The sequence below is a fragment of the Rhinoderma darwinii genome (genome assembly GCF_050947455.1).
Source record: "Rhinoderma darwinii isolate aRhiDar2 chromosome 5 unlocalized genomic scaffold, aRhiDar2.hap1 SUPER_5_unloc_15, whole genome shotgun sequence".
Lineage (NCBI taxonomy): Eukaryota > Metazoa > Chordata > Amphibia > Anura > Rhinodermatidae > Rhinoderma > Rhinoderma darwinii.
This window is the reverse complement of record NW_027461771.1, coordinates 54,550-82,055: the sequence shown is the minus strand read 5'-3', so window position 1 is coordinate 82,055 and position 27,506 is coordinate 54,550. Positions and strand designations below refer to the sequence as shown.

The 27,506-nt window shown below is 47.5% G+C and overlaps 19 non-coding genes across 19 annotated transcripts; all 19 read right to left on the bottom strand.

Annotated features, from left to right (window-relative positions):
* Window positions 1–595: 595 nt before the first annotated feature.
* On the bottom strand, window positions 596–786 carry LOC142685906 (U2 spliceosomal RNA). The gene has a single exon (XR_012855336.1). It is a non-coding gene; the product is annotated as a U2 spliceosomal RNA (small nuclear RNA).
* A 1,292-nt stretch (window positions 787–2,078) lies between these two features.
* On the bottom strand, window positions 2,079–2,269 carry LOC142685905 (U2 spliceosomal RNA). The gene has a single exon (XR_012855335.1). It is a non-coding gene; the product is annotated as a U2 spliceosomal RNA (small nuclear RNA).
* A 1,292-nt stretch (window positions 2,270–3,561) lies between these two features.
* Window positions 3,562–3,752, bottom strand: LOC142685903 (U2 spliceosomal RNA). The gene has a single exon (XR_012855334.1). It is a non-coding gene; the product is annotated as a U2 spliceosomal RNA (small nuclear RNA).
* Window positions 3,753–5,040: 1,288 nt separating this feature from the next.
* On the bottom strand, window positions 5,041–5,231 carry LOC142685902 (U2 spliceosomal RNA). Its single transcript, XR_012855333.1, has one exon. It is a non-coding gene; the product is annotated as a U2 spliceosomal RNA (small nuclear RNA).
* Window positions 5,232–6,524: 1,293 nt separating this feature from the next.
* Window positions 6,525–6,715, bottom strand: LOC142685862 (U2 spliceosomal RNA). The gene has a single exon (XR_012855300.1). It is a non-coding gene; the product is annotated as a U2 spliceosomal RNA (small nuclear RNA).
* A 1,292-nt stretch (window positions 6,716–8,007) lies between these two features.
* Window positions 8,008–8,198, bottom strand: LOC142685901 (U2 spliceosomal RNA). Its single transcript, XR_012855332.1, has one exon. It is a non-coding gene; the product is annotated as a U2 spliceosomal RNA (small nuclear RNA).
* Window positions 8,199–9,490: 1,292 nt separating this feature from the next.
* On the bottom strand, window positions 9,491–9,681 carry LOC142685865 (U2 spliceosomal RNA). The gene has a single exon (XR_012855303.1). It is a non-coding gene; the product is annotated as a U2 spliceosomal RNA (small nuclear RNA).
* Window positions 9,682–10,973: 1,292 nt separating this feature from the next.
* LOC142685858 (U2 spliceosomal RNA) lies at window positions 10,974–11,164 on the bottom strand. Its single transcript, XR_012855297.1, has one exon. It is a non-coding gene; the product is annotated as a U2 spliceosomal RNA (small nuclear RNA).
* A 1,288-nt stretch (window positions 11,165–12,452) lies between these two features.
* On the bottom strand, window positions 12,453–12,643 carry LOC142685900 (U2 spliceosomal RNA). The gene has a single exon (XR_012855331.1). It is a non-coding gene; the product is annotated as a U2 spliceosomal RNA (small nuclear RNA).
* A 1,292-nt stretch (window positions 12,644–13,935) lies between these two features.
* Window positions 13,936–14,126, bottom strand: LOC142685899 (U2 spliceosomal RNA). The gene has a single exon (XR_012855330.1). It is a non-coding gene; the product is annotated as a U2 spliceosomal RNA (small nuclear RNA).
* A 1,296-nt stretch (window positions 14,127–15,422) lies between these two features.
* LOC142685898 (U2 spliceosomal RNA) lies at window positions 15,423–15,613 on the bottom strand. The gene has a single exon (XR_012855329.1). It is a non-coding gene; the product is annotated as a U2 spliceosomal RNA (small nuclear RNA).
* Window positions 15,614–16,905: 1,292 nt separating this feature from the next.
* On the bottom strand, window positions 16,906–17,096 carry LOC142685861 (U2 spliceosomal RNA). The gene has a single exon (XR_012855299.1). It is a non-coding gene; the product is annotated as a U2 spliceosomal RNA (small nuclear RNA).
* Window positions 17,097–18,377: 1,281 nt separating this feature from the next.
* On the bottom strand, window positions 18,378–18,568 carry LOC142685897 (U2 spliceosomal RNA). Its single transcript, XR_012855328.1, has one exon. It is a non-coding gene; the product is annotated as a U2 spliceosomal RNA (small nuclear RNA).
* Window positions 18,569–19,848: 1,280 nt separating this feature from the next.
* On the bottom strand, window positions 19,849–20,039 carry LOC142685895 (U2 spliceosomal RNA). Its single transcript, XR_012855326.1, has one exon. It is a non-coding gene; the product is annotated as a U2 spliceosomal RNA (small nuclear RNA).
* A 1,300-nt stretch (window positions 20,040–21,339) lies between these two features.
* On the bottom strand, window positions 21,340–21,530 carry LOC142685843 (U2 spliceosomal RNA). Its single transcript, XR_012855283.1, has one exon. It is a non-coding gene; the product is annotated as a U2 spliceosomal RNA (small nuclear RNA).
* Window positions 21,531–22,830: 1,300 nt separating this feature from the next.
* LOC142685894 (U2 spliceosomal RNA) lies at window positions 22,831–23,021 on the bottom strand. Its single transcript, XR_012855325.1, has one exon. It is a non-coding gene; the product is annotated as a U2 spliceosomal RNA (small nuclear RNA).
* Window positions 23,022–24,325: 1,304 nt separating this feature from the next.
* LOC142685842 (U2 spliceosomal RNA) lies at window positions 24,326–24,516 on the bottom strand. The gene has a single exon (XR_012855282.1). It is a non-coding gene; the product is annotated as a U2 spliceosomal RNA (small nuclear RNA).
* A 1,296-nt stretch (window positions 24,517–25,812) lies between these two features.
* On the bottom strand, window positions 25,813–26,003 carry LOC142685892 (U2 spliceosomal RNA). The gene has a single exon (XR_012855324.1). It is a non-coding gene; the product is annotated as a U2 spliceosomal RNA (small nuclear RNA).
* Window positions 26,004–27,303: 1,300 nt separating this feature from the next.
* Window positions 27,304–27,494, bottom strand: LOC142685891 (U2 spliceosomal RNA). The gene has a single exon (XR_012855323.1). It is a non-coding gene; the product is annotated as a U2 spliceosomal RNA (small nuclear RNA).
* Between the last annotated feature and the right edge of the window lie 12 nt (window positions 27,495–27,506).

Sequence of the window (27,506 nt, the reverse complement as noted above, 5' to 3'; positions counted from 1 at the left end):
ATTCTTCTAGGTAACATAGTAACAAATCCAAATTGCTGCTCTCTTTGTAGGCAAGCAAGGCTTTGTTGCAACTGCAATTCTTACTTCTTCTTGAAATGTAGGGACGACAGTACATTCCATCACATCCATCTAGTGTACACAGGTAGGTCCATTGTGGCGGGCAGGCGAGCGGGCGGGCTGCTTTATTGGCTGTTTGCTGTTCCCCTACTCCACTCCACTATTTGACTGTTGTGCTGCATCAATCAATCAATCAATCAATCAATCAATCAATCAATCAATCAATCAATCAATCAATCAGTGGCTGGCTCAGGTGCAGCTCTTTAACTTACCTAAAAGGGAGGGCGGAGAGAAGACAAGGAAGGTGAATGAGGTGTTCCAATGTGAAATGCCGGAAACACAGAAACACAGACGACACACAACAAGAGGTGGCAATCTATTCATTAATTGCATTTAATCAATGAGCTCATTATCACTCATGCATTGTCCAACAGGTGTTGAAATAATGGGATTAAAAGGGGAGATCCCTTCAGAAAGACAGAAACAATAGCAAAGACAAAAAACACTTTTGGAATCTGCTTTTAGTCAACACATAAGGAAAGGGTGCACCGGTCCTGGAAATACTGCAATACCAGGTCAATGCGTGGAGTGGACAGAGCAAGCTCTATTTCCATCTCCCTGTTCTAAAAATCCATTTAATATATGGTCCCCAGATAGGGGACGTATCAGATATTAAACTGATAAGAACAGATACTACACTTGATCTTAGCCAAAAGGCCGAGAAGCGATAACCCGAACGGGCCGCGCGTTGCCCGAGCCTGCCCGATACTGCTGTTCAGCCCTTGCAGCGATTCAGCCTACTTCTAGGCAATTCCATGGGGCCCTGCAGGCTCACACACTCACAGCTACACGGGAGGTGAATAAAGGCCAGAGAGGAAGCCAGACAGGATTTGCTTCTTTTGCTTGCACCACAATGCAGTGCTGAAAGAGGAGGAATCTACATAAAAACGCCTTCCTGGCAACGCCCAAATGCCCTGCTGCCATGCAGATAAACACTGGCAGCGGCAGCAAGTGCATGCCCACAGCCACCCCTTGTTCCTTCACACCTTGTATCAGCTGTAATCCAGTCCAGTCCAGTGCTGCCTGCTGAGCAGCACTGACCAACACTGCCTGGGCCCAGGCTTTTATCTCTGAGGCCCCATTATGATGTCAGAAAGCTGGCTCTGGAATCCTGAGGGCTCCACTATGACACGTGCAAAGTTCCGTCTGAACTTTATATAAGACGGTGAGGCTCAGTCAGTCACTCAGTGTTGCCTGAGAGGGCAACACTGCAACAGCCGGCCGCCAGGCTGTCTTTTTTTTGCACAGCTAGTTGCCTCCAGGAGGCCACAAGAGGGAGACAAGGGACTGCAAAATGGAAAATAGGCATCCACCAACTTTACAGACAACTTCTCCTTGCTCCTACAACCTCCATCCTTGCACAGTTTGTTATTCTTCTAGGTAACATAGTAACAAATCCAAATTGCTGCTCTCTTTGTAGGCAAGCAAGGCTTTGTTGCAACTGCAATTCTTACTTCTTCTTGAAATGTAGGGACGACAGTACATTCCATCACATCCATCTAGTGTACACAGGTAGGTCCATTGTGGCGGGCAGGCGAGCGGGCGGGCTGCTTTATTGGCTGTTTGCTGTTCCCCTACTCCACTCCACTATTTGACTGTTGTGCTGCATCAATCAATCAATCAATCAATCAATCAATCAATCAATCAATCAATCAATCAATCAGTGGCTGGCTCAGGTGCAGCTCTTTAACTTACCTAAAAGGGAGGGCGGAGAGAAGACAAGGAAGGTGAATGAGGTGTTCCAATGTGAAATGCCGGAAACACAGAAACACAGACGACACACAACAAGAGGTGGCAATCTATTCATTAATTGCATTTAATCAATGAGCTCATTATCACTCATGCATTGTCCAACAGGTGTTGAAATAATGGGATTAAAAGGGGAGATCCCTTCAGAAAGACAGAAACAATAGCAAAGACAAAAAACACTTTTGGAATCTGCTTTTAGTCAACACATAAGGAAAGGGTGCACCGGTCCTGGAAATACTGCAATACCAGGTCAATGCGTGGAGTGGACAGAGCAAGCTCTATTTCCATCTCCCTGTTCTAAAAATCCATTTAATATATGGTCCCCAGATAGGGGACGTATCAGATATTAAACTGATAAGAACAGATACTACACTTGATCTTAGCCAAAAGGCCGAGAAGCGATAACCCGAACGGGCCGCGCGTTGCCCGAGCCTGCCCGATACTGCTGTTCAGCCCTTGCAGCGATTCAGCCTACTTCTAGGCAATTCCATGGGGCCCTGCAGGCTCACACACTCACAGCTACACGGGAGGTGAATAAAGGCCGGAGAGGAAGCCAGACAGGATTTGCTTCTTTTGCTTGCACCACAATGCAGTGCTGAAAGAGGAGGAATCTACATAAAAACGCCTTCCTGGCAACGCCCAAATGCCCTGCTGCCATGCAGATAAACACTGGCAGCGGCAGCAAGTGCATGCCCACAGCCACCCCTTGTTCCTTCACACCTTGTATCAGCTGTAATCCAGTCCAGTCCAGTGCTGCCTGCTGAGCAGCACTGACCAACACTGCCTGGGCCCAGGCTTTTATCTCTGAGGCCCCATTATGATGTCAGAAAGCTGGCTCTGGAATCCTGAGGGCTCCACTATGACACGTGCAAAGTTCCGTCTGAACTTTATATAAGACGGTGAGGCTCAGTCAGTCACTCAGTGTTGCCTGAGAGGGCAACACTGCAACAGCCGGCCGCCAGGCTGTCTTTTTTTTGCACAGCTAGTTGCCTCCAGGAGGCCACAAGAGGGAGACAAGGGACTGCAAAATGGAAAATAGGCATCCACCAACTTTACAGACAACTTCTCCTTGCTCCTACAACCTCCATCCTTGCACAGTTTGTTATTCTTCTAGGTAACATAGTAACAAATCCAAATTGCTGCTCTCTTTGTAGGCAAGCAAGGCTTTGTTGCAACTGCAATTCTTACTTCTTCTTGAAATGTAGGGACGACAGTACATTCCATCACATCCATCTAGTGTACACAGGTAGGTCCATTGTGGCGGGCAGGCGAGCGGGCGGGCTGCTTTATTGGCTGTTTGCTGTTCCCCTACTCCACTCCACTATTTGACTGTTGTGCTGCATCAATCAATCAATCAATCAATCAATCAATCAATCAATCAATCAATCAATCAATCAGTGGCTGGCTCAGGTGCAGCTCTTTAACTTACCTAAAAGGGAGGGCGGAGAGAAGACAAGGAAGGTGAATGAGGTGTTCCAATGTGAAATGCCGGAAACACAGAAACACAGACGACACACAACAAGAGGTGGCAATCTATTCATTAATTGCATTTAATCAATGAGCTCATTATCACTCATGCATTGTCCAACAGGTGTTGAAATAATGGGATTAAAAGGGGAGATCCCTTCAGAAAGACAGAAACAATAGCAAAGACAAAAAACACTTTTGGAATCTGCTTTTAGTCAACACATAAGGAAAGGGTGCACCGGTCCTGGAAATACTGCAATACCAGGTCAATGCGTGGAGTGGACAGAGCAAGCTCTATTTCCATCTCCCTGTTCTAAAAATCCATTTAATATATGGTCCCCAGATAGGGGACGTATCAGATATTAAACTGATAAGAACAGATACTACACTTGATCTTAGCCAAAAGGCCGAGAAGCGATAACCCGAACGGGCCGCGCGTTGCCCGAGCCTGCCCGATACTGCTGTTCAGCCCTTGCAGCGATTCAGCCTACTTCTAGGCAATTCCATGGGGCCCTGCAGGCTCACACACTCACAGCTACACGGGAGGTGAATAAAGGCCGGAGAGGAAGCCAGACAGGATTTGCTTCTTTTGCTTGCACCACAATGCAGTGCTGAAAGAGGAGGAATCTACATAAAAACGCCTTCCTGGCAACGCCCAAATGCCCTGCTGCCATGCAGATAAACACTGGCAGCGGCAGCAAGTGCATGCCCACAGCCACCCCTTGTTCCTTCACACCTTGTATCAGCTGTAATCCAGTCCAGTCCAGTGCTGCCTGCTGAGCAGCACTGACCAACACTGCCTGGGCCCAGGCTTTTATCTCTGAGGCCCCATTATGATGTCAGAAAGCTGGCTCTGGAATCCTGAGGGCTCCACTATGACACGTGCAAAGTTCCGTCTGAACTTTATATAAGACGGTGAGGCTCAGTCAGTCACTCAGTGTTGCCTGAGAGGGCAACACTGCAACAGCCGGCCGCCAGGCTGTCTTTTTTTTGCACAGCTAGTTGCCTCCAGGAGGCCACAAGAGGGAGACAAGGGACTGCAAAATGGAAAATAGGCATCCACCAACTTTACAGACAACTTCTCCTTGCTCCTACAACCTCCATCCTTGCACAGTTTGTTATTCTTCTAGGTAACATAGTAACAAATCCAAATTGCTGCTCTCTTTGTAGGCAAGCAAGGCTTTGTTGCAACTGCAATTCTTACTTCTTCTTGAAATGTAGGGACGACAGTACATTCCATCACATCCATCTAGTGTACACAGGTAGGTCCATTGTGGCGGGCAGGCGAGCGGGCGGGCTGCTTTATTGGCTGTTTGCTGTTCCCCTACTCCACTCCACTATTTGACTGTTGTGCTGCATCAATCAATCAATCAATCAATCAATCAATCAATCAATCAATCAATCAATCAGTGGCTGGCTCAGGTGCAGCTCTTTAACTTACCTAAAAGGGAGGGCGGAGAGAAGACAAGGAAGGTGAATGAGGTGTTCCAATGTGAAATGCCGGAAACACAGAAACACAGACGACACACAACAAGAGGTGGCAATCTATTCATTAATTGCATTTAATCAATGAGCTCATTATCACTCATGCATTGTCCAACAGGTGTTGAAATAATGGGATTAAAAGGGGAGATCCCTTCAGAAAGACAGAAACAATAGCAAAGACAAAAAACACTTTTGGAATCTGCTTTTAGTCAACACATAAGGAAAGGGTGCACCGGTCCTGGAAATACTGCAATACCAGGTCAATGCGTGGAGTGGACAGAGCAAGCTCTATTTCCATCTCCCTGTTCTAAAAATCCATTTAATATATGGTCCCCAGATAGGGGACGTATCAGATATTAAACTGATAAGAACAGATACTACACTTGATCTTAGCCAAAAGGCCGAGAAGCGATAACCCGAACGGGCCGCGCGTTGCCCGAGCCTGCCCGATACTGCTGTTCAGCCCTTGCAGCGATTCAGCCTACTTCTAGGCAATTCCATGGGGCCCTGCAGGCTCACACACTCACAGCTACACGGGAGGTGAATAAAGGCCGGAGAGGAAGCCAGACAGGATTTGCTTCTTTTGCTTGCACCACAATGCAGTGCTGAAAGAGGAGGAATCTACCATAAAAACGCCTTCCTGGCAACGCCCAAATGCCCTGCTGCCATGCAGATAAACACTGGCAGCGGCAGCAAGTGCATGCCCACAGCCACCCCTTGTTCCTTCACACCTTGTATCAGCTGTAATCCAGTCCAGTCCAGTGCTGCCTGCTGAGCAGCACTGACCAACACTGCCTGGGCCCAGGCTTTTATCTCTGAGGCCCCATTATGATGTCAGAAAGCTGGCTCTGGAATCCTGAGGGCTCCACTATGACACGTGCAAAGTTCCGTCTGAACTTTATATAAGACGGTGAGGCTCAGTCAGTCACTCAGTGTTGCCTGAGAGGGCAACACTGCAACAGCCGGCCGCCAGGCTGTCTTTTTTTTGCACAGCTAGTTGCCTCCAGGAGGCCACAAGAGGGAGACAAGGGACTGCAAAATGGAAAATAGGCATCCACCAACTTTACAGACAACTTCTCCTTGCTCCTACAACCTCCATCCTTGCACAGTTTGTTATTCTTCTAGGTAACATAGTAACAAATCCAAATTGCTGCTCTCTTTGTAGGCAAGCAAGGCTTTGTTGCAACTGCAATTCTTACTTCTTCTTGAAATGTAGGGACGACAGTACATTCCATCACATCCATCTAGTGTACACAGGTAGGTCCATTGTGGCGGGCAGGCGAGCGGGCGGGCTGCTTTATTGGCTGTTTGCTGTTCCCCTACTCCACTCCACTATTTGACTGTTGTGCTGCATCAATCAATCAATCAATCAATCAATCAATCAATCAATCAATCAATCAATCAATCAGTGGCTGGCTCAGGTGCAGCTCTTTAACTTACCTAAAAGGGAGGGCGGAGAGAAGACAAGGAAGGTGAATGAGGTGTTCCAATGTGAAATGCCGGAAACACAGAAACACAGACGACACACAACAAGAGGTGGCAATCTATTCATTAATTGCATTTAATCAATGAGCTCATTATCACTCATGCATTGTCCAACAGGTGTTGAAATAATGGGATTAAAAGGGGAGATCCCTTCAGAAAGACAGAAACAATAGCAAAGACAAAAAACACTTTTGGAATCTGCTTTTAGTCAACACATAAGGAAAGGGTGCACCGGTCCTGGAAATACTGCAATACCAGGTCAATGCGTGGAGTGGACAGAGCAAGCTCTATTTCCATCTCCCTGTTCTAAAAATCCATTTAATATATGTTCCCCAGATAGGGGACGTATCAGATATTAAACTGATAAGAACAGATACTACACTTGATCTTAGCCAAAAGGCCGAGAAGCGATAACCCGAACGGGCCGCGCGTTGCCCGAGCCTGCCCGATACTGCTGTTCAGCCCTTGCAGCGATTCAGCCTACTTCTAGGCAATTCCATGGGGCCCTGCAGGCTCACACACTCACAGCTACACGGGAGGTGAATAAAGGCCAGAGAGGAAGCCAGACAGGATTTGCTTCTTTTGCTTGCACCACAATGCAGTGCTGAAAGAGGAGGAATCTACATAAAAACGCCTTCCTGGCAACGCCCAAATGCCCTGCTGCCATGCAGATAAACACTGGCAGCGGCAGCAAGTGCATGCCCACAGCCACCCCTTGTTCCTTCACACCTTGTATCAGCTGTAATCCAGTCCAGTCCAGTGCTGCCTGCTGAGCAGCACTGACCAACACTGCCTGGGCCCAGGCTTTTATCTCTGAGGCCCCATTATGATGTCAGAAAGCTGGCTCTGGAATCCTGAGGGCTCCACTATGACACGTGCAAAGTTCCGTCTGAACTTTATATAAGACGGTGAGGCTCAGTCAGTCACTCAGTGTTGCCTGAGAGGGCAACACTGCAACAGCCGGCCGCCAGGCTGTCTTTTTTTTGCACAGCTAGTTGCCTCCAGGAGGCCACAAGAGGGAGACAAGGGACTGCAAAATGGAAAATAGGCATCCACCAACTTTACAGACAACTTCTCCTTGCTCCTACAACCTCCATCCTTGCACAGTTTGTTATTCTTCTAGGTAACATAGTAACAAATCCAAATTGCTGCTCTCTTTGTAGGCAAGCAAGGCTTTGTTGCAACTGCAATTCTTACTTCTTCTTGAAATGTAGGGACGACAGTACATTCCATCACATCCATCTAGTGTACACAGGTAGGTCCATTGTGGCGGGCAGGCGAGCGGGCGGGCTGCTTTATTGGCTGTTTGCTGTTCCCCTACTCCACTCCACTATTTGACTGTTGTGCTGCATCAATCAATCAATCAATCAATCAATCAATCAATCAATCAATCAATCAATCAATCAGTGGCTGGCTCAGGTGCAGCTCTTTAACTTACCTAAAAGGGAGGGCGGAGAGAAGACAAGGAAGGTGAATGAGGTGTTCCAATGTGAAATGCCGGAAACACAGAAACACAGACGACACACAACAAGAGGTGGCAATCTATTCATTAATTGCATTTAATCAATGAGCTCATTATCACTCATGCATTGTCCAACAGGTGTTGAAATAATGGGATTAAAAGGGGAGATCCCTTCAGAAAGACAGAAACAATAGCAAAGACAAAAAACACTTTTGGAATCTGCTTTTAGTCAACACATAAGGAAAGGGTGCACCGGTCCTGGAAATACTGCAATACCAGGTCAATGCGTGGAGTGGACAGAGCAAGCTCTATTTCCATCTCCCTGTTCTAAAAATCCATTTAATATATGGTCCCCAGATAGGGGACGTATCAGATATTAAACTGATAAGAACAGATACTACACTTGATCTTAGCCAAAAGGCCGAGAAGCGATAACCCGAACGGGCCGCGCGTTGCCCGAGCCTGCCCGATACTGCTGTTCAGCCCTTGCAGCGATTCAGCCTACTTCTAGGCAATTCCATGGGGCCCTGCAGGCTCACACACTCACAGCTACACGGGAGGTGAATAAAGGCCGGAGAGGAAGCCAGACAGGATTTGCTTCTTTTGCTTGCACCACAATGCAGTGCTGAAAGAGGAGGAATCTACATAAAAACGCCTTCCTGGCAACGCCCAAATGCCCTGCTGCCATGCAGATAAACACTGGCAGCGGCAGCAAGTGCATGCCCACAGCCACCCCTTGTTCCTTCACACCTTGTATCAGCTGTAATCCAGTCCAGTCCAGTGCTGCCTGCTGAGCAGCACTGACCAACACTGCCTGGGCCCAGGCTTTTATCTCTGAGGCCCCATTATGATGTCAGAAAGCTGGCTCTGGAATCCTGAGGGCTCCACTATGACACGTGCAAAGTTCCGTCTGAACTTTATATAAGACGGTGAGGCTCAGTCAGTCACTCAGTGTTGCCTGAGAGGGCAACACTGCAACAGCCGGCCGCCAGGCTGTCTTTTTTTTGCACAGCTAGTTGCCTCCAGGAGGCCACAAGAGGGAGACAAGGGACTGCAAAATGGAAAATAGGCATCCACCAACTTTACAGACAACTTCTCCTTGCTCCTACAACCTCCATCCTTGCACAGTTTGTTATTCTTCTAGGTAACATAGTAACAAATCCAAATTGCTGCTCTCTTTGTAGGCAAGCAAGGCTTTGTTGCAACTGCAATTCTTACTTCTTCTTGAAATGTAGGGACGACAGTACATTCCATCACATCCATCTAGTGTACACAGGTAGGTCCATTGTGGCGGGCAGGCGAGCGGGCGGGCTGCTTTATTGGCTGTTTGCTGTTCCCCTACTCCACTCCACTATTTGACTGTTGTGCTGCATCAATCAATCAATCAATCAATCAATCAATCAATCAATCAATCAATCAATCAATCAGTGGCTGGCTCAGGTGCAGCTCTTTAACTTACCTAAAAGGGAGGGCGGAGAGAAGACAAGGAAGGTGAATGAGGTGTTCCAATGTGAAATGCCGGAAACACAGAAACACAGACGACACACAACAAGAGGTGGCAATCTATTCATTAATTGCATTTAATCAATGAGCTCATTATCACTCATGCATTGTCCAACAGGTGTTGAAATAATGGGATTAAAAGGGGAGATCCCTTCAGAAAGACAGAAACAATAGCAAAGACAAAAAACACTTTTGGAATCTGCTTTTAGTCAACACATAAGGAAAGGGTGCACCGGTCCTGGAAATACTGCAATACCAGGTCAATGCGTGGAGTGGACAGAGCAAGCTCTATTTCCATCTCCCTGTTCTAAAAATCCATTTAATATATGGTCCCCAGATAGGGGACGTATCAGATATTAAACTGATAAGAACAGATACTACACCTGATCTTAGCCAAAAGGCCGAGAAGCGATAACCCGAACGGGCCGCGCGTTGCCCGAGCCTGCCCGATACTGCTGTTCAGCCCTTGCAGCGATTCAGCCTACTTCTAGGCAATTCCATGGGGCCCTGCAGGCTCACACACTCACAGCTACACGGGAGGTGAATAAAGGCCGGAGAGGAAGCCAGACAGGATTTGCTTCTTTTGCTTGCACCACAATGCAGTGCTGAAAGAGGAGGAATCTACATAAAAACGCCTTCCTGGCAACGCCCAAATGCCCTGCTGCCATGCAGATAAACACTGGCAGCGGCAGCAAGTGCATGCCCACAGCCACCCCTTGTTCCTTCACACCTTGTATCAGCTGTAATCCAGTCCAGTCCAGTGCTGCCTGCTGAGCAGCACTGACCAACACTGCCTGGGCCCAGGCTTTTATCTCTGAGGCCCCATTATGATGTCAGAAAGCTGGCTCTGGAATCCTGAGGGCTCCACTATGACACGTGCAAAGTTCCGTCTGAACTTTATATAAGACGGTGAGGCTCAGTCAGTCACTCAGTGTTGCCTGAGAGGGCAACACTGCAACAGCCGGCCGCCAGGCTGTCTTTTTTTTGCACAGCTAGTTGCCTCCAGGAGGCCACAAGAGGGAGACAAGGGACTGCAAAATGGAAAATAGGCATCCACCAACTTTACAGACAACTTCTCCTTGCTCCTACAACCTCCATCCTTGCACAGTTTGTTATTCTTCTAGGTAACATAGTAACAAATCCAAATTGCTGCTCTCTTTGTAGGCAAGCAAGGCTTTGTTGCAACTGCAATTCTTACTTCTTCTTGAAATGTAGGGACGACAGTACATTCCATCACATCCATCTAGTGTACACAGGTAGGTCCATTGTGGCGGGCAGGCGAGCGGGCGGGCTGCTTTATTGGCTGTTTGCTGTTCCCCTACTCCACTCCACTATTTGACTGTTGTGCTGCATCAATCAATCAATCAATCAATCAATCAATCAATCAATCAATCAATCAATCAATCAGTGGCTGGCTCAGGTGCAGCTCTTTAACTTACCTAAAAGGGAGGGCGGAGAGAAGACAAGGAAGGTGAATGAGGTGTTCCAATGTGAAATGCCGGAAACACAGAAACACAGACGACACACAACAAGAGGTGGCAATCTATTCATTAATTGCATTTAATCAATGAGCTCATTATCACTCATGCATTGTCCAACAGGTGTTGAAATAATGGGATTAAAAGGGGAGATCCCTTCAGAAAGACAGAAACAATAGCAAAGACAAAAAACACTTTTGGAATCTGCTTTTAGTCAACACATAAGGAAAGGGTGCACCGGTCCTGAAAATACTGCAATACCAGGTCAATGCGTGGAGTGGACAGAGCAAGCTCTATTTCCATCTCCCTGTTCTAAAAATCCATTTAATATATGGTCCCCAGATAGGGGACGTATCAGATATTAAACTGATAAGAACAGATACTACACTTGATCTTAGCCAAAAGGCCGAGAAGCGATAACCCGAACGGGCCGCGCGTTGCCCGAGCCTGCCCGATACTGCTGTTCAGCCCTTGCAGCGATTCAGCCTACTTCTAGGCAATTCCATGGGGCCCTGCAGGCTCACACACTCACAGCTACACGGGAGGTGAATAAAGGCCGGAGAGGAAGCCAGACAGGATTTGCTTCTTTTGCTTGCACCACAATGCAGTGCTGAAAGAGGAGGAATCGACATAAAAACGCCTTCCTGGCAACGCCCAAATGCCCTGCTGCCATGCAGATAAACACTGGCAGCGGCAGCAAGTGCATGCCCACAGCCACCCCTTGTTCCTTCACACCTTGTATCAGCTGTAATCCAGTCCAGTCCAGTGCTGCCTGCTGAGCAGCACTGACCAACACTGCCTGGGCCCAGGCTTTTATCTCTGAGGCCCCATTATGATGTCAGAAAGCTGGCTCTGGAATCCTGAGGGCTCCACTATGACACGTGCAAAGTTCCGTCTGAACTTTATATAAGACGGTGAGGCTCAGTCAGTCACTCAGTGTTGCCTGAGAGGGCAACACTGCAACAGCCGGCCGCCAGGCTGTCTTTTTTTTGCACAGCTAGTTGCCTCCAGGAGGCCACAAGAGGGAGACAAGGGACTGCAAAATGGAAAATAGGCATCCACCAACTTTACAGACAACTTCTCCTTGCTCCTACAACCTCCATCCTTGCACAGTTTGTTATTCTTCTAGGTAACATAGTAACAAATCCAAATTGCTGCTCTCTTTGTAGGCAAGCAAGGCTTTGTTGCAACTGCAATTCTTACTTCTTCTTGAAATGTAGGGACGACAGTACATTCCATCACATCCATCTAGTGTACACAGGTAGGTCCATTGTGGCGGGCAGGCGAGCGGGCGGGCTGCTTTATTGGCTGTTTGCTGTTCCCCTACTCCACTCCACTATTTGACTGTTGTGCTGCATCAATCAATCAATCAATCAATCAATCAATCAATCAATCAATCAATCAATCAGTGGCTGGCTCAGGTGCAGCTCTTTAACTTACCTAAAAGGGAGGGCGGAGAGAAGACAAGGAAGGTGAATGAGGTGTTCCAATGTGAAATGCCGGAAACACAGAAACACAGACGACACACAACAAGAGGTGGCAATCTATTCATTAATTGCATTTAATCAATGAGCTCATTATCACTCATGCATTGTCCAACAGGTGTTGAAATAATGGGATTAAAAGGGGAGATCCCTTCAGAAAGACAGAAACAATAGCAAAGACAAAAAACACTTTTGGAATCTGCTTTTAGTCAACACATAAGGAAAGGGTGCACCGGTCCTGGAAATACTGCAATACCAGGTCAATGCGTGGAGTGGACAGAGCAAGCTCTATTTCCATCTCCCTGTTCTAAAAATCCATTTAATATATGGTCCCCAGATAGGGGACGTATCAGATATTAAACTGATAAGAACAGATACTACACTTGATCTTAGCCAAAAGGCCGAGAAGCGATAACCCGAACGGGCCGCGCGTTGCCCGAGCCTGCCCGATACTGCTGTTCAGCCCTTGCAGCGATTCAGCCTACTTCTAGGCAATTCCATGGGGCCCTGCAGGCTCACACACTCACAGCTACACGGGAGGTGAATAAAGGCCGGAGAGGAAGCCAGACAGGATTTGCTTCTTTTGCTTGCACCACAATGCAGTGCTGAAAGAGGAGGAATCGACATAAAAACGCCTTCCTGGCAACGCCCAAATGCCCTGCTGCCATGCAGATAAACACTGGCAGCGGCAGCAAGTGCATGCCCACAGCCACCCCTTGTTCCTTCACACCTTGTATCAGCTGTAATCCAGTCCAGTCCAGTGCTGCCTGCTGAGCAGCACTGACCAACACTGCCTGGGCCCAGGCTTTTATCTCTGAGGCCCCATTATGATGTCAGAAAGCTGGCTCTGGAATCCTGAGGGCTCCACTATGACACGTGCAAAGTTCCGTCTGAACTTTATATAAGACGGTGAGGCTCAGTCAGTCACTCAGTGTTGCCTGAGAGGGCAACACTGCAACAGCCGGCCGCCAGGCTGTCTTTTTTTTGCACAGCTAGTTGCCTCCAGGAGGCCACAAGAGGGAGACAAGGGACTGCAAAATGGAAAATAGGCATCCACCAACTTTACAGACAACTTCTCCTTGCTCCTACAACCTCCATCCTTGCACAGTTTGTTATTCTTCTAGGTAACATAGTAACAAATCCAAATTGCTGCTCTCTTTGTAGGCAAGCAAGGCTTTGTTGCAACTGCAATTCTTACTTCTTCTTGAAATGTAGGGACGACAGTACATTCCATCACATCCATCTAGTGTACACAGGTAGGTCCATTGTGGCGGGCAGGCGAGCGGGCGGGCTGCTTTATTGGCTGTTTGCTGTTCCCCTACTCCACTCCACTATTTGACTGTTGTGCTGCATCAATCAATCAATCAATCAATCAATCAATCAATCAATCAATCAATCAATCAATCAGTGGCTGGCTCAGGTGCAGCTCTTTAACTTACCTAAAAGGGAGGGCGGAGAGAAGACAAGGAAGGTGAATGAGGTGTTCCAATGTGAAATGCCGGAAACACAGAAACACAGACGACACACAACAAGAGGTGGCAATCTATTCATTAATTGCATTTAATCAATGAGCTCATTATCACTCATGCATTGTCCAACAGGTGTTGAAATAATGGGATTAAAAGGGGAGATCCCTTCAGAAAGACAGAAACAATAGCAAAGACAAAAAACACTTTTGGAATCTGCTTTTAGTCAACACATAAGGAAAGGGTGCACCGGTCCTGGAAATACTGCAATACCAGGTCAATGCGTGGAGTGGACAGAGCAAGCTCTATTTCCATCTCCCTGTTCTAAAAATCCATTTAATATATGGTCCCCAGATAGGGGACGTATCAGATATTAAACTGATAAGAACAGATACTACACTTGATCTTAGCCAAAAGGCCGAGAAGCGATAACCCGAACGGGCCGCGCGTTGCCCGAGCCTGCCCGATACTGCTGTTCAGCCCTTGCAGCGATTCAGCCTACTTCTAGGCAATTCCATGGGGCCCTGCAGGCTCACACACTCACAGCTACACGGGAGGTGAATAAAGGCCGGAGAGGAAGCCAGACAGGATTTGCTTCTTTTGCTTGCACCACAATGCAGTGCTGAAAGAGGAGGAATCTACATAAAAACGCCTTCCTGGCAACGCCCAAATGCCCTGCTGCCATGCAGATAAACACTGGCAGCGGCAGCAAGTGCATGCCCACAGCCACCCCTTGTTCCTTCACACCTTGTATCAGCTGTAATCCAGTCCAGTCCAGTGCTGCCTGCTGAGCAGCACTGACCAACACTGCCTGGGCCCAGGCTTTTATCTCTGAGGCCCCATTATGATGTCAGAAAGCTGGCTCTGGAATCCTGAGGGCTCCACTATGACACGTGCAAAGTTCCGTCTGAACTTTATATAAGACGGTGAGGCTCAGTCAGTCACTCAGTGTTGCCTGAGAGGGCAACACTGCAACAGCCGGCCGCCAGGCTGTCTTTTTTTTGCACAGCTAGTTGCCTCCAGGAGGCCACAAGAGGGAGACAAGGGACTGCAAAATGGAAAATAGGCATCCACCAACTTTACAGACAACTTCTCCTTGCTCCTACAACCTCCATCCTTGCACAGTTTGTTATTCTTCTAGGTAACATAGTAACAAATCCAAATTGCTGCTCTCTTTGTAGGCAAGCAAGGCTTTGTTGCAACTGCAATTCTTACTTCTTCTTGAAATGTAGGGACGACAGTACATTCCATCACATCCATCTAGTGTACACAGGTAGGTCCATTGTGGCGGGCAGGCGAGCGGGCGGGCTGCTTTATTGGCTGTTTGCTGTTCCCCTACTCCACTCCACTATTTGACTGTTGTGCTGCATCAATCAATCAATCAATCAATCAATCAATCAATCAATCAATCAATCAATCAATCAATCAGTGGCTGGCTCAGGTGCAGCTCTTTAACTTACCTAAAAGGGAGGGCGGAGAGAAGACAAGGAAGGTGAATGAGGTGTTCCAATGTGAAATGCCGGAAACACAGAAACACAGACGACACACAACAAGAGGTGGCAATCTATTCATTAATTGCATTTAATCAATGAGCTCATTATCACTCATGCATTGTCCAACAGGTGTTGAAATAATGGGATTAAAAGGGGAGATCCCTTCAGAAAGACAGAAACAATAGCAAAGACAAAAAACACTTTTGGAATCTGCTTTTAGTCAACACATAAGGAAAGGGTGCACCGGTCCTGGAAATACTGCAATACCAGGTCAATGCGTGGAGTGGACAGAGCAAGCTCTATTTCCATCTCCCTGTTCTAAAAATCCATTTAATATATGGTCCCCAGATAGGGGACGTATCAGATATTAAACTGATAAGAACAGATACTACACTTGATCTTAGCCAAAAGGCCGAGAAGCGATAACCCGAACGGGCCGCGCGTTGCCCGAGCCTGCCCGATACTGCTGTTCAGCCCTTGCAGCGATTCAGCCTACTTCTAGGCAATTCCATGGGGCCCTGCAGGCTCACACACTCACAGCTACACGGGAGGTGAATAAAGGCCGGAGAGGAAGCCAGACAGGATTTGCTTCTTTTGCTTGCACCACAATGCAGTGCTGAAAGAGGAGGAATCTACATAAAAACGCCTTCCTGGCAACGCCCAAATGCCCTGCTGCCATGCAGATAAACACTGGCAGCGGCAGCAAGTGCATGCCCACAGCCACCCCTTGTTCCTTCACACCTTGTATCAGCTGTAATCCAGTCCAGTCCAGTGCTGCCTGCTGAGCAGCACTGACCAACACTGCCTGGGCCCAGGCTTTTATCTCTGAGGCCCCATTATGATGTCAGAAAGCTGGCTCTGGAATCCTGAGGGCTCCACTATGACACGTGCAAAGTTCCGTCTGAACTTTATATAAGACGGTGAGGCTCAGTCAGTCACTCAGTGTTGCCTGAGAGGGCAACACTGCAACAGCCGGCCGCCAGGCTGTCTTTTTTTTGGCTAGTTGCCTCCAGGAGGCCACAAGAGGGAGACAAGGGACTGCAAAATGGAAAATAGGCATCCACCAACTTTACAGACAACTTCTCCTTGCTCCTACAACCTCCATCCTTGCACAGTTTGTTATTCTTCTAGGTAACATAGTAACAAATCCAAATTGCTGCTCTCTTTGTAGGCAAGCAAGGCTTTGTTGCAACTGCAATTCTTACTTCTTCTTGAAATGTAGGGACGACAGTACATTCCATCACATCCATCTAGTGTACACAGGTAGGTCCATTGTGGCGGGCAGGCGAGCGGGCGGGCTGCTTTATTGGCTGTTTGCTGTTCCCCTACTCCACTCCACTATTTGACTGTTGTGCTGCATCAATCAATCAATCAATCAATCAATCAATCAATCAATCAATCAATCAATCAATCAATCAGTGGCTGGCTCAGGTGCAGCTCTTTAACTTACCTAAAAGGGAGGGCGGAGAGAAGACAAGGAAGGTGAATGAGGTGTTCCAATGTGAAATGCCGGAAACACAGAAACACAGACGACACACAACAAGAGGTGGCAATCTATTCATTAATTGCATTTAATCAATGAGCTCATTATCACTCATGCATTGTCCAACAGGTGTTGAAATAATGGGATTAAAAGGGGAGATCCCTTCAGAAAGACAGAAACAATAGCAAAGACAAAAAACACTTTTGGAATCTGCTTTTAGTCAACACATAAGGAAAGGGTGCACCGGTCCTGGAAATACTGCAATACCAGGTCAATGCGTGGAGTGGACAGAGCAAGCTCTATTTCCATCTCCCTGTTCTAAAAATCCATTTAATATATGGTCCCCAGATAGGGGACGTATCAGATATTAAACTGATAAGAACAGATACTAAACTTGATCTTAGCCAAAAGGCCGAGAAGCGATAACCCGAACGGGCCGCGCGTTGCCCGAGCCTGCCCGATACTGCTGTTCAGCCCTTGCAGCGATTCAGCCTACTTCTAGGCAATTCCATGGGGCCCTGCAGGCTCACACACTCACAGCTACACGGGAGGTGAATAAAGGCCGGAGAGGAAGCCAGACAGGATTTGCTTCTTTTGCTTGCACCACAATGCAGTGCTGAAAGAGGAGGAATCTACATAAAAACGCCTTCCTGGCAACGCCCAAATGCCCTGCTGCCATGCAGATAAACACTGGCAGCGGCAGCAAGTGCATGCCCACAGCCACCCCTTGTTCCTTCACACCTTGTATCAGCTGTAATCCAGTCCAGTCCAGTGCTGCCTGCTGAGCAGCACTGACCAACACTGCCTGGGCCCAGGCTTTTATCTCTGAGGCCCCATTATGATGTCAGAAAGCTGGCTCTGGAATCCTGAGGGCTCCACTATGACACGTGCAAAGTTCCGTCTGAACTTTATATAAGACGGTGAGGCTCAGTCAGTCACTCAGTGTTGCCTGAGAGGGCAACACTGCAACAGCCGGCCGCCAGGCTGTCTTTTTTTTTGCACAGCTAGTTGCCTCCAGGAGGCCACAAGAGGGAGACAAGGGACTGCAAAATGGAAAATAGGCATCCACCAACTTTACAGACAACTTCTCCTTGCTCCTACAACCTCCATCCTTGCACAGTTTGTTATTCTTCTAGGTAACATAGTAACAAATCCAAATTGCTGCTCTCTTTGTAGGCAAGCAAGGCTTTGTTGCAACTGCAATTCTTACTTCTTCTTGAAATGTAGGGACGACAGTACATTCCATCACATCCATCTAGTGTACACAGGTAGGTCCATTGTGGCGGGCAGGCGAGCGGGCGGGCTGCTTTATTGGCTGTTTGCTGTTCCCCTACTCCACTCCACTATTTGACTGTTGTGCTGCATCAATCAATCAATCAATCAATCAATCAATCAATCAATCAATCAGTGGCTGGCTCAGGTGCAGCTCTTTAACTTACCTAAAAGGGAGGGCGGAGAGAAGACAAGGAAGGTGAATGAGGTGTTCCAATGTAAAATGCCGGAAACACAGAAACACAGACGACACACAACAAGAGGTGGCAATCTATTCATTAATTGCATTTAATCAATGAGCTCATTATCACTCATGCATTGTCCAACAGGTGTTGAAATAATTGGATTAAAAGGGGAGATCCCTTCAGAAAGACAGAAACAATAGCAAAGACAAAAAACACTTTTGGAATCTGCTTTTAGTCAACACATAAGGAAAGGGTGCACCGGTCCTGGAAATACTGCAATACCAGGTCAATGCGTGGAGTGGACAGAGCAAGCTCTATTTCCATCTCCCTGTTCTAAAAATCCATTTAATATATGGTCCCCAGATAGGGGACGTATCAGATATTAAACTGATAAGAACAGATACTACACTTGATCTTAGCCAAAAGGCCGAGAAGCGATAACCCGAACGGGCCGCGCGTTGCCCGAGCCTGCCCGATACTGCTGTTCAGCCCTTGCAGCGATTCAGCCTACTTCTAGGCAATTCCATGGGGCCCTGCAGGCTCACACACTCACAGCTACACGGGAGGTGAATAAAGGCCGGAGAGGAAGCCAGACAGGATTTGCTTCTTTTGCTTGCACCACAATGCAGTGCTGAAAGAGGAGGAATCTACATAAAAACGCCTTCCTGGCAACGCCCAAATGCCCTGCTGCCATGCAGATAAACACTGGCAGCGGCAGCAAGTGCATGCCCACAGCCACCCCTTGTTCCTTCACACCTTGTATCAGCTGTAATCCAGTCCAGTCCAGTGCTGCCTGCTGAGCAGCACTGACCAACACTGCCTGGGCCCAGGCTTTTATCTCTGAGGCCCCATTATGATGTCAGAAAGCTGGCTCTGGAATCCTGAGGGCTCCACTATGACACGTGCAAAATTCCGTCTGAACTTTATATAAGACGGTGAGGCTCAGTCAGTCACTCAGTGTTGCCTGAGAGGGCAACACTGCAACAGCCGGCCGCCAGGCTGTCTTTTTTTTGCACAGCTAGTTGCCTCCAGGAGGCCACAAGAGGGAGACAAGGGACTGCAAAATGGAAAATAGGCATCCACCAACTTTACAGACAACTTCTCCTTGCTCCTACAACCTCCATCCTTGCACAGTTTGTTATTCTTCTAGGTAACATAGTAACAAATCCAAATTGCTGCTCTCTTTGTAGGCAAGCAAGGCTTTGTTGCAACTGCAATTCTTACTTCTTCTTGAAATGTAGGGACGACAGTACATTCCATCACATCCATCTAGTGTACACAGGTAGGTCCATTGTGGCGGGCAGGCGAGCGGGCGGGCTGCTTTATTGGCTGTTTGCTGTTCCCCTACTCCACTCCACTATTTGACTGTTGTGCTGCATCAATCAATCAATCAATCAATCAATCAATCAATCAATCAATCAGTGGCTGGCTCAGGTGCAGCTCTTTAACTTACCTAAAAGGGAGGGCGGAGAGAAGACAAGGAAGGTGAATGAGGTGTTCCAATGTGAAATGCCGGAAACACAGAAACACAGACGACACACAACAAGAGGTGGCAATCTATTCATTAATTGCATTTAATCAATGAGCTCATTATCACTCATGCATTGTCCAACAGGTGTTGAAATAATGGGATTAAAAGGGGAGATCCCTTCAGAAAGACAGAAACAATAGCAAAGACAAAAAACACTTTTGGAATCTGCTTTTAGTCAACACATAAGGAAAGGGTGCACCGGTCCTGGAAATACTGCAATACCAGGTCAATGCGTGGAGTGGACAGAGCAAGCTCTATTTCCATCTCCCTGTTCTAAAAATCCATTTAATATATGGTCCCCAGATAGGGGACGTATCAGATATTAAACTGATAAGAACAGATACTACACTTGATCTTAGCCAAAAGGCCGAGAAGCGATAACCCGAACGGGCCGCGCGTTGCCCGAGCCTGCCCGATACTGCTGTTCAGCCCTTGCAGCGATTCAGCCTACTTCTAGGCAATTCCATGGGGCCCTGCAGGCTCACACACTCACAGCTACACGGGAGGTGAATAAAGGCCGGAGAGGAAGCCAGACAGGATTTGCTTCTTTTGCTTGCACCACAATGCAGTGCTGAAAGAGGAGGAATCTACATAAAAACGCCTTCCTGGCAACGCCCAAATGCCCTGCTGCCATGCAGATAAACACTGGCAGCGGCAGCAAGTGCATGCCCACAGCCACCCCTTGTTCCTTCACACCTTGTATCAGCTGTAATCCAGTCCAGTCCAGTGCTGCCTGCTGAGCAGCACTGACCAACACTGCCTGGGCCCAGGCTTTTATCTCTGAGGCCCCATTATGATGTCAGAAAGCTGGCTCTGGAATCCTGAGGGCTCCACTATGACACGTGCAAAGTTCCGTCTGAACTTTATATAAGACGGTGAGGCTCAGTCAGTCACTCAGTGTTGCCTGAGAGGGCAACACTGCAACAGCCGGCCGCCAGGCTGTCTTTTTTTTGCACAGCTAGTTGCCTCCAGGAGGCCACAAGAGGGAGACAAGGGACTGCAAAATGGAAAATAGGCATCCACCAACTTTACAGACAACTTCTCCTTGCTCCTACAACCTCCATCCTTGCACAGTTTGTTATTCTTCTAGGTAACATAGTAACAAATCCAAATTGCTGCTCTCTTTGTAGGCAAGCAAGGCTTTGTTGCAACTGCAATTCTTACATCTTCTTGAAATGTAGGGACGACAGTACATTCCATCACATCCATCTAGTGTACACAGGTAGGTCCATTGTGGCGGGCAGGCGAGCGGGCGGGCTGCTTTATTGGCTGTTTGCTGTTCCCCTACTCCACTCCACTATTTGACTGTTGTGCTGCATCAATCAATCAATCAATCAATCAATCAATCAATCAATCAATCAATCAATCAATCAATCAATCAGTGGCTGGCTCAGGTGCAGCTCTTTAACTTACCTAAAAGGGAGGGCGGAGAGAAGACAAGGAAGGTGAATGAGGTGTTCCAATGTGAAATGCCGGAAACACAGAAACACAGACGACACACAACAAGAGGTGGCAATCTATTCATTAATTGCATTTAATCAATGAGCTCATTATCACTCATGCATTGTCCAACAGGTGTTGAAATAATGGGATTAAAAGGGGAGATCCCTTCAGAAAGACAGAAACAATAGCAAAGACAAAAAACACTTTTGGAATCTGCTTTTAGTCAACACATAAGGAAAGGGTGCACCGGTCCTGGAAATACTGCAATACCAGGTCAATGCATGGAGTGGACAGAGCAAGCTCTATTTCCATCTCCCTGTTCTAAAAATCCATTTAATATATGGTCCCCAGATAGGGGACGTATCAGATATTAAACTGATAAGAACAGATACTACACTTGATCTTAGCCAAAAGGCCGAGAAGCGATAACCCGAACGGGCCGCGCGTTGCCCGAGCCTGCCCGATACTGCTGTTCAGCCCTTGCAGCGATTCAGCCTACTTCTAGGCAATTCCATGGGGCCCTGCAGGCTCACACACTCACAGCTACACGGGAGGTGAATAAAGGCCGGAGAGGAAGCCAGACAGGATTTGCTTCTTTTGCTTGCACCACAATGCAGTGCTGAAAGAGGAGGAATCTACATAAAAACGCCTTCCTGGCAACGCCCAAATGCCCTGCTGCCATGCAGATAAACACTGGCAGCGGCAGCAAGTGCATGCCCACAGCCACCCCTTGTTCCTTCACACCTTGTATCAGCTGTAATCCAGTCCAGTCCAGTGCTGCCTGCTGAGCAGCACTGACCAACACTGCCTGGGCCCAGGCTTTTATCTCTGAGGCCCCATTATGATGTCAGAAAGCTGGCTCTGGAATCCTGAGGGCTCCACTATGACACGTGCAAAGTTCCGTCTGAACTTTATATAAGACGGTGAGGCTCAGTCAGTCACTCAGTGTTGCCTGAGAGGGCAACACTGCAACAGCCGGCCGCCAGGCTGTCTTTTTTTTGCACAGCTAGTTGCCTCCAGGAGGCCACAAGAGGGAGACAAGGGACTGCAAAATGGAAAATAGGCATCCACCAACTTTACAGACAACTTCTCCTTGCTCCTACAACCTCCATCCTTGCACAGTTTGTTATTCTTCTAGGTAACATAGTAACAAATCCAAATTGCTGCTCTCTTTGTAGGCAAGCAAGGCTTTGTTGCAACTGCAATTCTTACTTCTTCTTGAAATGTAGGGACGACAGTACATTCCATCACATCCATCTAGTGTACACAGGTAGGTCCATTGTGGCGGGCAGGCGAGCGGGCGGGCTGCTTTATTGGCTGTTTGCTGTTCCCCTACTCCACTCCACTATTTGACTGTTGTGCTGCATCAATCAATCAATCAATCAATCAATCAATCAATCAATCAATCAATCAATCAATCAATCAATCAGTGGCTGGCTCAGGTGCAGCTCTTTAACTTACCTAAAAGGGAGGGCGGAGAGAAGACAAGGAAGGTGAATGAGGTGTTCCAATGTGAAATGCCGGAAACACAGAAACACAGACGACACACAACAAGAGGTGGCAATCTATTCATTAATTGCATTTAATCAATGAGCTCATTATCACTCATGCATTGTCCAACAGGTGTTGAAATAATGGGATTAAAAGGGGAGATCCCTTCAGAAAGACAGAAACAATAGCAAAGACAAAAAACACTTTTGGAATCTGCTTTTAGTCAACACATAAGGAAAGGGTGCACCGGTCCTGGAAATACTGCAATACCAGGTCAATGCGTGGAGTGGACAGAGCAAGCTCTATTTCCATCTCCCTGTTCTAAAAATCCATTTAATATATGGTCCCCAGATAGGGGACGTATCAGATATTAAACTGATAAGAACAGATACTACACTTGATCTTAGCCAAAAGGCCGAGAAGCGATAACCCGAACGGGCCGCGCGTTGCCCGAGCCTGCCCGATACTGCTGTTCAGCCCTTGCAGCGATTCAGCCTACTTCTAGGCAATTCCATGGGGCCCTGCAGGCTCACACACTCACAGCTACACGGGAGGTGAATAAAGGCCGGAGAGGAAGCCAGACAGGATTTGCTTCTTTTGCTTGCACCACAATGCAGTGCTGAAAGAGGAGGAATCTACATAAAAACGCCTTCCTGGCAACGCCCAAATGCCCTGCTGCCATGCAGATAAACACTGGCAGCGGCAGCAAGTGCATGCCCACAGCCACCCCTTGTTCCTTCACACCTTGTATCAGCTGTAATCCAGTCCAGTCCAGTGCTGCCTGCTGAGCAGCACTGACCAACACTGCCTGGGCCCAGGCTTTTATCTCTGAGGCCCCATTATGATGTCAGAAAGCTGGCTCTGGAATCCTGAGGGCTCCACTATGACACGTGCAAAGTTCCGTCTGAACTTTATATAAGACGGTGAGGCTCAGTCAGTCACTCAGTGTTGCCTGAGAGGGCAACACTGCAACAGCCGGCCGCCAGGCTGTCTTTTTTTTGCACAGCTAGTTGCCTCCAGGAGGCCACAAGAGGGAGACAAGGGACTGCAAAATGGAAAATAGGCATCCACCAACTTTACAGACAACTTCTCCTTGCTCCTACAACCTCCATCCTTGCACAGTTTGTTATTCTTCTAGGTAACATAGTAACAAATCCAAATTGCTGCTCTCTTTGTAGGCAAGCAAGGCTTTGTTGCAACTGCAATTCTTACATCTTCTTGAAATGTAGGGACGACAGTACATTCCATCACATCCATCTAGTGTACACAGGTAGGTCCATTGTGGCGGGCAGGCGAGCGGGCGGGCTGCTTTATTGGCTGTTTGCTGTTCCCCTACTCCACTCCACTATTTGACTGTTGTGCTGCATCAATCAATCAATCAATCAATCAATCAATCAATCAATCAATCAATCAATCAATCAATCAATCAATCAGTGGCTGGCTCAGGTGCAGCTCTTTAACTTACCTAAAAGGGAGGGCGGAGAGAAGACAAGGAAGGTGAATGAGGTGTTCCAATGTGAAATGCCGGAAACACAGAAACACAGACGACACACAACAAGAGGTGGCAATCTATTCATTAATTGCATTTAATCAATGAGCTCATTATCACTCATGCATTGTCCAACAGGTGTTGAAATAATGGGATTAAAAGGGGAGATCCCTTCAGAAAGACAGAAACAATAGCAAAGACAAAAAACACTTTTGGAATCTGCTTTTAGTCAACACATAAGGAAAGGGTGCACCGGTCCTGGAAATACTGCAATACCAGGTCAATGCATGGAGTGGACAGAGCAAGCTCTATTTCCATCTCCCTGTTCTAAAAATCCATTTAATATATGGTCCCCAGATAGGGGACGTATCAGATATTAAACTGATAAGAACAGATACTACACTTGATCTTAGCCAAAAGGCCGAGAAGCGATAACCCGAACGGGCCGCGCGTTGCCCGAGCCTGCCCGATACTGCTGTTCAGCCCTTGCAGCGATTCAGCCTACTTCTAGGCAATTCCATGGGGCCCTGCAGGCTCACACACTCACAGCTACACGGGAGGTGAATAAAGGCCGGAGAGGAAGCCAGACAGGATTTGCTTCTTTTGCTTGCACCACAATGCAGTGCTGAAAGAGGAGGAATCTACATAAAAACGCCTTCCTGGCAACGCCCAAATGCCCTGCTGCCATGCAGATAAACACTGGCAGCGGCAGCAAGTGCATGCCCACAGCCACCCCTTGTTCCTTCACACCTTGTATCAGCTGTAATCCAGTCCAGTCCAGTGCTGCCTGCTGAGCAGCACTGACCAACACTGCCTGGGCCCAGGCTTTTATCTCTGAGGCCCCATTATGATGTCAGAAAGCTGGCTCTGGAATCCTGAGGGCTCCACTATGACACGTGCAAAGTTCCGTCTGAACTTTATATAAGACGGTGAGGCTCAGTCAGTCACTCAGTGTTGCCTGAGAGGGCAACACTGCAACAGCCGGCCGCCAGGCTGTCTTTTTTTTGCACAGCTAGTTGCCTCCAGGAGGCCACAAGAGGGAGACAAGGGACTGCAAAATGGAAAATAGGCATCCACCAACTTTACAGACAACTTCTCCTTGCTCCTACAACCTCCATCCTTGCACAGTTTGTTATTCTTCTAGGTAACATAGTAACAAATCCAAATTGCTGCTCTCTTTGTAGGCAAGCAAGGCTTTGTTGCAACTGCAATTCTTACTTCTTCTTGAAATGTAGGGACGACAGTACATTCCATCACATCCATCTAGTGTACACAGGTAGGTCCATTGTGGCGGGCAGGCGAGCGGGCGGGCTGCTTTATTGGCTGTTTGCTGTTCCCCTACTCCACTCCACTATTTGACTGTTGTGCTGCATCAATCAATCAATCAATCAATCAATCAATCAATCAATCAATCAATCAATCAATCAATCAGTGGCTGGCTCAGGTGCAGCTCTTTAACTTACCTAAAAGGGAGGGCGGAGAGAAGACAAGGAAGGTGAATGAGGTGTTCCAATGTGAAATGCCGGAAACACAGAAACACAGACGACACACAACAAGAGGTGGCAATCTATTCATTAATTGCATTTAATCAATGAGCTCATTATCACTCATGCATTGTCCAACAGGTGTTGAAATAATGGGATTAAAAGGGGAGATCCCTTCAGAAAGACAGAAACAATAGCAAAGACAAAAAACACTTTTGGAATCTGCTTTTAGTCAACACATAAGGAAAGGGTGCACCGGTCCTGGAAATACTGCAATACCAGGTCAATGCGTGGAGTGGACAGAGCAAGCTCTATTTCCATCTCCCTGTTCTAAAAATCCATTTAATATATGGTCCCCAGATAGGGGACGTATCAGATATTAAACTGATAAGAACAGATACTACACTTGATCTTAGCCAAAAGGCCGAGAAGCGATAACCCGAACGGGCCGCGCGTTGCCCGAGCCTGCCCGATACTGCTGTTCAGCCCTTGCAGCGATTCAGCCTACTTCTAGGCAATTCCATGGGGCCCTGCAGGCTCACACACTCACAGCTACACGGGAGGTGAATAAAGGCCGGAGAGGAAGCCAGACAGGATTTGCTTCTTTTGCTTGCACCACAATGCAGTGCTGAAAGAGGAGGAATCTACATAAAAACGCCTTCCTGGCAACGCCCAAATGCCCTGCTGCCATGCAGATAAACACTGGCAGCGGCAGCAAGTGCATGCCCACAGCCACCCCTTGTTCCTTCACACCTTGTATCAGCTGTAATCCAGTCCAGTCCAGTGCTGCCTGCTGAGCAGCACTGACCAACACTGCCTGGGCCCAGGCTTTTATCTCTGAGGCCCCATTATGATGTCAGAAAGCTGGCTCTGGAATCCTGAGGGCTCCACTATGACACGTGCAAAGTTCCGTCTGAACTTTATATAAGACGGTGAGGCTCAGTCAGTCACTCAGTGTTGCCTGAGAGGGCAACACTGCAACAGCCGGCCGCCAGGCTGTCTTTTTTTTGCACAGCTAGTTGCCTCCAGGAGGCCACAAGAGGGAGACAAGGGACTGCAAAATGGAAAATAGGCATCCACCAACTTTACAGACAACTTCTCCTTGCTCCTACAACCTCCATCCTTGCACAGTTTGTTATTCTTCTAGGTAACATAGTAACAAATCCAAATTGCTGCTCTCTTTGTAGGCAAGCAAGGCTTTGTTGCAACTGCAATTCTTACTTCTTCTTGAAATGTAGGGACGACAGTACATTCCATCACATCCATCTAGTGTACACAGGTAGGTCCATTGTGGCGGGCAGGCGAGCGGGCGGGCTGCTTTATTGGCTGTTTGCTGTTCCCCTACTCCACTCCACTATTTGACTGTTGTGCTGCATCAATCAATCAATCAATCAATCAATCAATCAATCAATCAATCAATCAATCAATCAATCAATCAGTGGCTGGCTCAGGTGCAGCTCTTTAACTTACCTAAAAGGGAGGGCGGAGAGAAGACAAGGAAGGTGAATGAGGTGTTCCAATGTAAAATGCCGGAAACACAGAAACACAGACGACACACAACAAGAGGTGGCAATCTATTCATTAATTGCATTTAATCAATGAGCTCATTATCACTCATGCATTGTCCAACAGGTGTTGAAATAATTGGATTAAAAGGGGAGATCCCTTCAGAAAGACAGAAACAATAGCAAAGACAAAAAACACTTTTGGAATCTGCTTTTAGTCAACACATAAGGAAAGGGTGCACCGGTCCTGGAAATACTGCAATACCAGGTCAATGCGTGGAGTGGACAGAGCAAGCTCTATTTCCATCTCCCTGTTCTAAAAATCCATTTAATATATGGTCCCCAGATAGGGGACGTATCAGATATTAAACTGATAAGAACAGATACTACACTTGATCTTAGCCAAAAGGCCGAGAAGCGATAACCCGAACGGG